The following is a 12,002-nucleotide window of genomic DNA, read 5'->3' as shown; positions in this document are numbered from 1 at the left end:
CCAACTCAACTGCTCTTCCAGGCTCCAACTTCTTATAGTTAAATGAAAAATCACACTCATTAACCATTATATAGGCATCGATATCTGAAATTAAAGACACTAAAAAATCGTGATATTAATATAAAATACATTGTCAACTCTAAATAGGGCAAAGCATATGAAATGCTTCTCGTCAAAGAAAATGTAATTAAGGAAACGTACATATATATTTTTCTTCAGAAATCATATACTTGCATTAAAAATAAAGCGGCTAACTCAACTGTTTTTCTAGGCTCCAACTTCTTGTAGTTCTTGTAGTTGAATGAAAAATCACACATATTATGTAGTTGTGCTGATATCTGACATTAAAGACACTAAAAATAACACTGTATTAATATAAAACAGATTGCCAACCCTAAATAGTCCAAAGCTTACAAAATGCTTCCCGTCAAAGAAGTAATCAAAAAAATGTTATTAGTCATTATATAGGTATATATATGTGATATTAGAGACATTAAAAAAATCATGATATTAAATACACCCTTTGACAATGTATGCTTCATCCTGGATGATCAAAAAACCAATTTGAATCCCGTTTAGACAAACCATAACAAGTGCAGCCAACCAATCAACTGACGGAGAACATCAAATAACATACACCTTAGAAACGCTAAAGTGAAGTTAGTAGGATCTGATAGAACGGTATTGGTTAGTATTTTGCCTGATCCCATTCTCATGGTTACTAAAATTGAAACCTTCGTCAATGCTTCAGTGGTAAGTCAAAGACAGTTAATTGATTAAATTCATGAGTGTCCCACGACTGACGACTCCCATCTTTTTTGCTTCTGCGATGAAGTTTTTGAGAGTCCATAGCCATAGGTATTAACCTCCAGTCGATGTCTGAGATCATTGATTTTTTTAACTTCTTCCCTTTTCGTCTTTTATAACATTTGCTCAACAATTTTGGTTGAAACCTCGTTCAAGCTTACCTGGCAATGCAAATTATTAAGCTCAAGTTTACCTGGCAGTAGCTGACGATTGTATTTCAAGATTGATATGCAAAGAATCGTGGTAGGATTCTGATTTCTTTCATGGGAACTATCCTGTCCATTATGATAGTCAGGGTAAGATGGTTGGGTACTTTAGAGTCAAACACCCACGTGAATGGATCGCACACATGGTATAAGGATATTTTTGGTATAATTTAAGTTTTAGGGGGCAAGTTCCATATATTAACAATTAAGGGGAAAGCTACATCACTAATTCGTTCACGGGGTAAACTCAAAAAACCCTTTAAGAGAAGCTTTTATTTATTCGCCTATCTCATTCAAATTGATGTTTGAAGGATTACATTGAAGAGGTGGTAGATTAACGCACTCTCTTGTTTGATCGTGATACATTGCATATTGACACTACAAGCGTGCAATGTAATTTACATTTTCTAAGATTGCATAAAACCAAATAACATGGAAGAGACTAACAAAGGTCTTGATCCTACAAGTGGGAACTTTGATGCTCCAAACCATATCTTGATAATTCTTCGAACCGGCTTGTTGATCATTGATTGCATCCCCCTCAGTTATTACTTCAGTAAGAATAAAAAATTTCTTCAAATTTATTCCAAATTTATTTATTGAAATAAAACAACAAACTACTATTTCCTAAATTTTTTCGGTGAATCTGAAACCTCAGATCCAATACCGAATAAATCTAGATTAAACAGGAAGATGATGGAGAAAAATTAGGATAATTGTTTTGAAAAAACGGTTATGCGAGACAGAGAGGGAGATTATTTGAAAAAACGGTCATTAGGATGTTAATTAGGATAATTGTTTTGAAAATGAATAATATTGGCTGGACAACAATTGGGGCAATCATAAACAACGACGGAAGTGGAGGATTTTGGCTGCACAAAAATCAACATATGATGGATGGCTTGCTTGCTCATGATGTGAAACCTGATTCATCTCGCGACTTAAGAAGATTTTTTTCTTTTGCTTCTTAACTCAAAAATTTTCTCTTTTGTTTCTATTCTTTACTTTGTTTATATATTTTTTCTTTCTTTCTTTTTAAAAGAAAAACTTTGAAGTGATGTGTGAAAATTGAAAATGATCTCTTTCTGCCACATTAATGGACGCATTAGAATTCGCCGTTACCCAGTTGTTATTCAGCTGGTTATATAACATTTTCGGAAAATAATTTACCTTGTGTATATTTGTAGAGAGATTTGTTGATTGATGAGAAGAAAAACAGAAAACAAAGTCGCAATAAGACACCAGTTAACTTTGGTATTTTGTTATATAAACGGAAATCAGTTCTTTTTTCTTCCGGAAGTAATAATGAAAAGGATGTTCGCCCTTCTTAAGAAACTTTGGTATTTTGTTTTAAAAACGCAAATCAGTTGTTTCTTTTCCCCGAAAGTAATAATAAAAAAGTTGTTCTTCCTTCTTCAGAAACCAATCTGTAGTAGGAAACGTCTTCTTGTCTTGTCTCCCGATCGGATGCTAAAAAGTATTCCTCGCTCAACTTTCGATCCGTGTCGTGGGATGAAGAAATTGAGGGTCGGATTTTATAGCCTACACACACCATTTCTTTTTATAATATATATACTAGGTATCAACCCAGCCTAACGACCCGGGCTCAACCTTTTTCGAGTTTTTTTTTTATTGTTTGGTTGGTCGGTAAGTCAGTATCCTCCCACAAAGTTTTAGTCAGCATGTAATGCTCATGACCGTGGTTAGTTAGTCGGGTCATAGTAGTCGGCCAAGCGTTGGTATGTCAAGTTTGGTTGTCATATTTTAGTATCAAAACTCATTTAGATTCGCTTGATCAAATACTAGAGTCAACTTCGTTTATGTTAGACTAGAAAGTCTAGGAATGTTGAGATATACAAGTATTTCCCCGAAGACCTGAAGAATGAGAAAAAGTAACAACCACAACGACGACATCATCCTTCCACTTGAGGTTAATAATGTTGACTTGATCTTGTTTCCACTCCAAATGTATCTTTCAGGTCGTGCTATATTGAAAATTTAACATGTGAAGCTGTATATATTGTATATAATACTCTAATAGTGAGACTTGGTCATAACAGTATGATCAAAGTATAAAGGAAAACATAATACGAAGTATAAACACTTATTTTTTGGAACTTTGTAAATACGACATCGACATAATCTATTGTATATAATTGTTTGATTATGTGTGCATTATATAGGTGTGATTTCATCCTAGAAAACTATGTATCTTTGCATTGGTTTAAGGAACTAGATGTATGAACTTATTCTCATAATTAAAAGGGAAATCATGATTGCTCTTGTTATTCATTGAATATCTTTTGGATGACCAGTGGAAGATGACTATGGTAGAACCTATCTTAACTTTGTTGGGACTTGAGGTATAACCGGTCGTAGCCTATATAATATAGCTAGTTGTAATTGGTCATGCGCTACACTAGAAATCAAGGTGTGACTGATCACAAGCTATATTGGAATGCAAGTTGTAACCGGTCATAAGTTACTTTGGGAACCAAGGTATAATCGGTCACAAGATGAATTAGGAAGTTAGTTGTAATCGGTCAAAAGCTATCTTTGGGAAGCATGGTGTATCCGGTAACAAGATACTTCGGTAAGCAAGGTGTAACCGGTCACAAGCTACTTTGTGGATCAAGGTGTAACTGATTACAACCTATATTGAGAATCATGTTATAACTGGTCACAACATATTTAGGAGTGATGGTTTAATCGGTTCCATGTACAAACCAATATTCATGGTTCACATATTTCTTCATGGTGTGTGTGAATTATGGTTTTGGGTTTGTAAAGATGAGAAGCTTCCATATGTCGACATATTTGAACATGTACATAACTCTTATCATTTATTGTTCAATGATATTCCTTGATGCTCAAGGTGATTCCTGATCTGAAATATTGAAAAGCATTTAATTATGATTTTCATCATATATGTTTTAATTACCAGCAATTAAAGCATATCCTCTGGAAAATATAATTAGTTAATGTACCAGACTAATAATAGAAGTTTTCTATGAGAGTTTTCGGAAATATTGGTTAACATTAATTGAAAATAGGAAAACCGAATTTAGGTACTTTAATGCATATCTTGAGAATATTTTCGGTTTTGGAATTTCCTTGGTGTCCAAACAACCTTGGTCTATAAATATTTGAGTTTGCATTTCTTGCAAACTATCCTAAGAGCCATGCAAACTTCATTTCTTGTTGTTTCTGGTAGAGACGTCTATCCGTAAAGGAAAGTACCCTAATTAGGAGAAATCTCTTATGACTGCTCATTTAAAGACTTTTGTGGGATCAAGAAGCTCTACGAGTACCGTTGGTGGGAAACTAGATAATTGCAGTGTTATTAGTTTTCGATTGATTGACTAACGGTTGTTGTAACTTTGATTGCACCTAGTTTTTTTATTCTTGAGAACCTTCTCTTCTGATATAAGGCGCACTCAAACTAGATCAAAGTAGCGACGGGATCTTTAGAACCATCTTCGGATCTAAAGACACCTTGTGATAATCTATGGTTAATAGACTCCGTTATGTGCGTGATTGATTACAAGAGGATTCAAGTGTTTTTGTACAGGTTATTGAAGGCAATTGAAGATTTGAAGATGAAGAAGAATTCTATTAGTTTTCGTATTTTGTATATTTAGTGCACAAACCTTGATCGGTTGGGATCCAACTAGAATCGATAAACTTGATTGATTAGTTGCTTGAGATCGTTATCTCTCTATAGTTTCTCTTTGAGATTTATATTAATTTATTGTGAATCTAGAGTTTGATTATTTCGGTAATTAAAATATAGATTGATCTAACCAGACAAAGGAGTTTATTATATTAAACAGAAGAGCCTTTGTCAATGGCTCATTAATATCTTCTAGCAGGATTGATTAGAGTGGTTACCAAACAAATTCTTCCTTTGTTGTTTGGAATACGATCCAAAGGACTCGCTATTCATGTGCGTGACTCTAGAAGTCGAAGGCATAGGGATACTGACGAAACTAAGTAGCTAAGGGTAGTCTGCTTGGTCTCCACTATACGAAGTTGGTATTAGATTTTTTATAGCGGCTTAATTCTGAGAGTATTCGAAACTGGACTAGGTCCTGGGGGTTTTCTGCATTTGAGGTTTGCTCGTTAACAAAATGTTGTTGTGTATTTACTTTTTTTTTTCCGCATTATAATTGTTATTATAATTAAGTAAATTACACACATATGTTAGCTCCGTAACACATGATATTGATCTTATAGAGTCTCGGTTTAATACCGTACCTATTATCAAGTGCGCACTTTGTTTTTGTATCGTATCGATCTTGTAACCATAGTCAATCACACATGTGATCTTGTTGTTGTATTGTCTCGATTTCGTATCTATAGACGATCACACAAAGTGTGAACCGAATCTGTCGTAGTGTCTCGACTCTGTCCATAGACGATCACATTCGGTAAAGGACTTATAGGTGGATAATTAAAAGATTGTGGTGTATTTGGGTACCCTCGTCTTTTCAATTGGTATCAGAGCAGGCAAACACGAAAAGATCTAACAATCTGTATTTGGTGCGATCCAACCTATAAGATATGAATTCGAGTTCTCATGAACCGATTTCTGTTAACGTACCGTCAAGATTTGACGGAACAAACTATTTGTGGTGGAAGTCTGCTATGAGATATTTTCTTCAATCACGCGATTTTAATACTTGGTTATTATTCGTTGATGGATATAATCGTCCGAAAATTGAAGGTTCGGAAACTGAGTTTAAACGCGTAGTAGATTATACAAGTGAAGAAAAGGCATTTTTAAAACAGAATTCAGATGGTTTGAATACTATTATACATGATGTAAGTCGTGATCTGCAACATCATGTACCCACCTTCCAAACTTCAAAGGAAGCTTGGGATAATCTTCAGATCATAATTGAAGGTAATACATAAGAAAAGGAAGCTAGACTTTAAACCACACTTCCGATTGAGAAAACCTTTGAATGGATGACAGCGATACTTTTGAAGAGTTCCATGTTAAACTCTCTGAGATAGTTAATGTTTCTTTCTATCTTGGAAAGATTATTTCTGAAACAGATATAGTGTGCAAAATTCTCAGATCGTTGTTATCTAGATATGAATCTAAGAAACATGCAATCATGGAATCAAATGATCTTTCAACTCTCTCTCGAAGCACACTTGTTGAAAAGTTAAAGATCTTTGATCATGAATCACAATCTATTCAAGCTAAAGGAATCTCTTTTAAAGCTGAGAAATTTCATGTAGGATCAGAATCTCGCAACAATAATATCTCAGCGAAATTATCAACAACACAACAAAACAGCGTCGCAGAACAATTTCAGAAATGATATAATAAACGACGTCAGCTAAAATCATGAGAAAGATGTAAGGATCCTGCGAAAATTAGAGAGTTTGCGAGAACGTCGCAAGTATTATCCGAAAATAAAGGACAAATTAGCTGTCATCCATTATGTATTTCCCTATAAATAGTCGTTCAGTTGTAAAGGAAAAGGGGAGATCTTTTTTGAGTAAGAAACAAGTGAATAGGAGAGAGAAAGTCTAGAGCAGAAGTCATTCTTGATTCTTTTATCTTTTCTTGTAAGAATATTCAAAGATTGATCAATAAAATTAAGAGTGTAAATCTAAAAATGGGTTGAGTAATAATGAAATCATATGAGGGGTGTAGTGTAGGATTTCCTGCAACTACATAATGGCGCTAGAAACAAGGACATTGAAGATCGAAAGTTGAAGATTGTTATTGAGATTGTTCAAATCAAGAAAGTGATTAAGTAAATCAGTGAATCAGTTAAAAGAAGAATGATTAAAATTAATGAAGATGACAAAAGATTGGAGTGTAATATGATAACAAAAACGATGGTTAATGAATTCCATGAAAACATCAATTAGAATACATAAACGAAATTTTGAAGGAAGGAAGGTTATGGCGGTAGAAAAGACATCACCCTTGAAAGATTTGGAAAAGCAAAAAATTACATTCATGGCTGCAGAAATACCAAAAGAAAATTTGAAAACACATCTCCATTGGTTGTTACAATGCCTATTACGCGAAAAGAGAAGGAGACGACAACAAAATCCAAGGGAGAATGGATATTGAACAGAACTTTAATCGATACAGGAAGTTCAGTGGATATAATATTTTATCATGCATTCCGGGGAATGGGATTTAAAGATGAAGAAATGTCCAGTTCAACATATTTTGTTCACGGCTTCGGAAAATCCACAACAAAACCTAAAGGAGAAATAGTGGTATGAATTCCACTTGGAGAGATCGAGAAATACGTAACACTATGCGTGGTGGATATGGAACCACCGTATAATATGTTGTTAAGAATACCATGGATACATGCGATAAAAGCTGTAGTATCAACATTACATCAATGTATTAAATTCCCCACACCAAATGGAATAGGAGAAATCAGAGGAGATGTTGATAATGCGAAATTATGTCATCAAATCGAAGTAAAGCATTATGAAGGACAGGCAAAAAAGAAACAATTTCGCAGAAAGTTGGCAAAGGAAGCAAAGAAAGAAGAAGAATTTAGAGTATATATGATAAGGGCAAAAGAAGGCAAAGGAATACCCAGCGAAATTTCGGAGGAAGAAGAAGGACCAGTGAAAACAATAAAAGAACCAACACCAATGGGAGAACCTAAACCCAGTTAAACTGCCACAGAACCAACAAAATAAATAAATGTTGGGACTATAGAAAAACCTCTAATATTGAGAATTGGAACCAAAATGGATGTGGAAGAAGAAGAAAGAACTGTTAACCTATTGCGAGAATATAAAGATATTTTCGCAGGAAGCATGGATGAGATACCGGGAATAGATCCATCAATTGCATGCCACAAGTTGGAGATTAACAAAAATGTGAGACCATTTAAACAGAGAATAAGAAAAATTGCAACAACTTACCATTCCCAAATAGAAGAAGAACTACAGAAAATGCTTGATGCGGGAATCATAAGAGAAGCTAAATACCCAGAATGGATAGCGAATATGGTCATTGTCCCAAAGAAAAACAAAGGAATAAGGATTTGCATAAATTTTACTGATTTAAACAAAGCTTGCCCCAAAGATAGTTTTCCGTTACCAGATATTCCTCAAATGGTGGAATCAGCAGCGGGAAATGATAGAGTATCGTCTTTAGATGGGTACAAAGGGTATAACCAAATCCCTCTCGCTGAAGAAGATCAAGAACATATTGCTTTCTTTGCCCCTAGAGGTTTATATAAACGCCATTTGGTTTGCGAAATGCGGGAGCGACATACCAAAGAATGGTAGAGAAGGTGTTCGCAAAATGGATACACAAAAAATTAGAAGTATACGTGGATGACATGTTAGTAAAGAGTAAATAATCTAAAGACCATGTACAAGACCTGAGGGAGATTTTCGAACAAATGCGGCAGTATAACATTAAATTGAATCCTGAGAAATGCACTATTGGAGTTGCATCGGGAAAATTTTTAGTCTACATTGTATCAAAGGAAGGAATACAGGTTGATCCAGAAAAAGTGCAAGCAGTTCGTGACATGCCAACATCAGCAACAATAAAAGATGTACAAAAGTTGAATGGGCTTATAGCTTCGCTGGGAAGATTCATTTCGCGATCATCAGACAAATGCAAATATTTTTTCGATATACTCAAGAAGGGTGCGAAATTTAAATGGACTGATGAATGTGAAAAAGCTTTTCAAGGGATCAAAGAACATCTTATGAATACAACCATTTTACAAAAAGCAGAATCAGGAGAAGAATTATTGATCTATCTTGCGACGACGTCGCATGCATTAAGTGTTGTGTTATTGCGAATAGACGCAGGAGTGGAGAAGTCCATCTATTACATTAGCAAAACTTTTAATGCTGCCGAGAAGAATTATTCAAAGATTGAGAAGCTAATCTTAGCATTAGTTTATGCATCATTTAAGCTCCGCATATATTTTCAAGCGCACAAGATAAAGGTATTAACAAAAGTACCAATTGAATCAGTGATGAAGAATTCTAAAAGATCAGGAAGAGTGGAGAGATGGAATGCACAAGTAGGCCACTTTGATATTAAATATGAAATTTTGTCTTCACCAAAGTCACAAGTTGTTGCAGATTTCTTGGCAGAATTTCCTTTAGAAGAAGATGAAGCAGTAGAAGAAATGATGGATATAGAAGAAGAACACGGAGATCCAAAAGATTTATAACAGAACCAAATAGATGGGAGATATTGGTAGATGGATCATCAAATGGAGAAGGAAATGGAGTTGGAATTGTTTTAATTTCGCCAGAAGGAATAAGATGGCTTTTCATTCAGATTGGAATTCACCACTAATAATGAAACGGAATATGAAGCTGTGATACATGCCTTAAAATTCGCAATAGAAATGAAACTAGAAAATGCCAGGATCACTAGTGATTCGCACTAGTTATTCGCCAAATAAAGGGAGAGTATACTACAAATGAACCATCCTTGAAGAAATACAAGAAGCTCGTTGAAGAATTGTCAGCGAAAATCCCAAAAATAAAATGGAGGCACATTTCAAGAAAGATAACAGACTCGCAGACGCTTTGCTTTCATCTCAAGCATGATGACAGATCCAACTGCGAGATGCATAAAAATACAAACACTTCTGTCACCATCAATCAATAAAGAAGAAGAAGAAGTGGACGTGATGATAATAGACAATGAAGAGAAGAACAAACGAACAATATCGCAGACTGGAGAATGGAACTTCATGCATATTTGGCGAAAGGAGAAACACCAAGAAATAGATTGGAAACACACAAATTAAAAAGCGCGCAACGAATTATGAATTAAGAGATGGGTTGCTATACCGAAAATCCTTTAATGGACCTCACTCAGATGTTTGACACGAGAGGAAGGAGAAAAAGTGCTAAAAATGTTACATAGTGGGGATGCTGGCAATCATAGCGGGGGAAGATCTTTGGCACATAGAGCAAAAATGCAAGGCTATTACTGGCCATACATGCACGAAGATGCAAAAAATATCAAGGTTGCGAAGATTGTCAGCGGCATGGAAAGAAAATACATGCACCTGGAGCACCTATCATCTTCAACCAGTGTGTGGCCTTTTGGAAAGTGGGGCTTAGATATTGTGGGACCATTTTTACCAGGTTCTGGACAAAGAAGATATTTAATAGTCGCAACAGATTATTTCACAAAATGGACAGAAGTGAAGCAGTACAACATATTCGCGACAAAGATATCTTTACATTCATATTCGAAAATATCATTTGCAGATTCGGAATTCCTGCGCAGTTGGTATCTGATAATGGGAAACAGTTTGAAGGACAGAAATAGAAATGCTACTTAATGCATTCAAGATAAAATGTGGAAAGTCTACTCCTTTGTATCCACAAGCTAATGGGCAGGTAGAAGCAACAAACAAAAAATTGCAGATATATTAAAGAAGAAATTGGAAGGACATCACAGAGCATGGTGCGAACAAGTACATAATGCAGTATGGGCTTATAATACAACTAGAAGAGAAGCTACTGGAATGTCACCTTTTTGTTTAACATACGGAGTTGAAGCGGTGTTACCAACAGAAGTTGTTATTCCAACAACAAAAAGAGAAGCTTGGGAGAAAAATCTTAGTGCGGGTTTGATCTTAAATAAACTTGATGAATTAGAAGAAAGAAGAAAAAGCTTTACAACATATGGAGAATTATCAGCGAAGATTAGCCCGAGAATATAATAAACGTGTCAAAGTACGCGAATTCCAACCAGGAGATTTAGTTCTGCGAGAGACACCAATATATCAGCGAGAAAATGGTGGAAAATTAGCGAAAAAATGGGATGGACCTTACATCATTAAGGAGATAGTTGGAACAGGAGCTTATAGATTAATGGATCCAGAAGGCAGAGATGTTGGTCATAGACTTGACAGACCATGGAACAGGTTGTATTTAAAAAGATATTATCCGTAAGAAGCTTTGAGAAGTTATGGATTCTGAAAAAATAATTGCAAGATTATTCATATCAAAACAAGATCATGATGTGCGAAATTTTCACAGAAATAATCACAGAACAATGACATAAAAGAAAGGGGCGAACCTTTATGGCGTACACCCTAGTTCGCGAATAAAATTTCGCAAGAGGCAAATGTAAGACCTAAAGTACGTCATATTAAGGGGTACCTGTTGCATGGATCAGGGAAAGGCTACACCGCCACCGGAACCTGACTCATAGAGATTTGGGGTCAATAAAGCCCATCCGGGAGAGGCACCTTGGATTCTCAGCTTAAGCATATGACTTGGGTTGGGCGACTAAGGTAATAAGGACTCTCCCAAGGAATGCAGATCTGATGAAGGCGCCGAGGTACACGGTTGAGTCAAGAGTGACAGGGACGTTTGAAGCGTACCTTGCCATTCTTGACAAGTCTTGGCTTATACTGCACTCGGCCCGAAGAAAACCCCACTTAGGGTGCAGTCTCGTAACCATAAGCCCTATAGGTAAAAGGGATAAGAGGATACGAAAACAACTGGTTGTTGTTAAGACTGGATGGGAGGAGCTAACCTTGTATGGTAGAAGTACGCCTCCTTGAAGGGGCAACCAGGGGGAAGATAAGGGCGGCACCCTCCATTAGGGAGCTGATAAGTGTCTTAAGACGCAAATGTCATGAGGCTTTCTATTCGCAAGAGTATTAAGGCTTGTCATATTTGTGAAACAATCCTGAAGAGGAAATAATACAAAAGAAAAAGATAAGACGAGGTCAATGGGTTTTCCCATGAAAGTGCGAAGACGTCCTGCGATTTCGTCGCAAGACGGAAATATCATGGGGCTTTATTTTCGCAAGAATATTTAGGCCTGTCATATTGTCGCAACATTCCTGAAGAGGCTATAATACAAAAGAAAAAGTTAAGGCAAGATCAATGGGTTTTTGCATGAAAGTGCAAGGACGTCCTGCGATTTTGTCGCAATGACAAGAGGTGGCATAATAAGACCTTTAATTAGGAAGGCAAAATAAGACC

Source organism: Papaver somniferum, chromosome 9 (genome assembly GCF_003573695.1).
Source record: "Papaver somniferum cultivar HN1 chromosome 9, ASM357369v1, whole genome shotgun sequence".
NCBI lineage: Eukaryota > Viridiplantae > Streptophyta > Magnoliopsida > Ranunculales > Papaveraceae > Papaver > Papaver somniferum.
The sequence above is the reverse complement of the archived record's forward strand: the minus strand, read 5'-3'. Positions refer to the sequence as shown.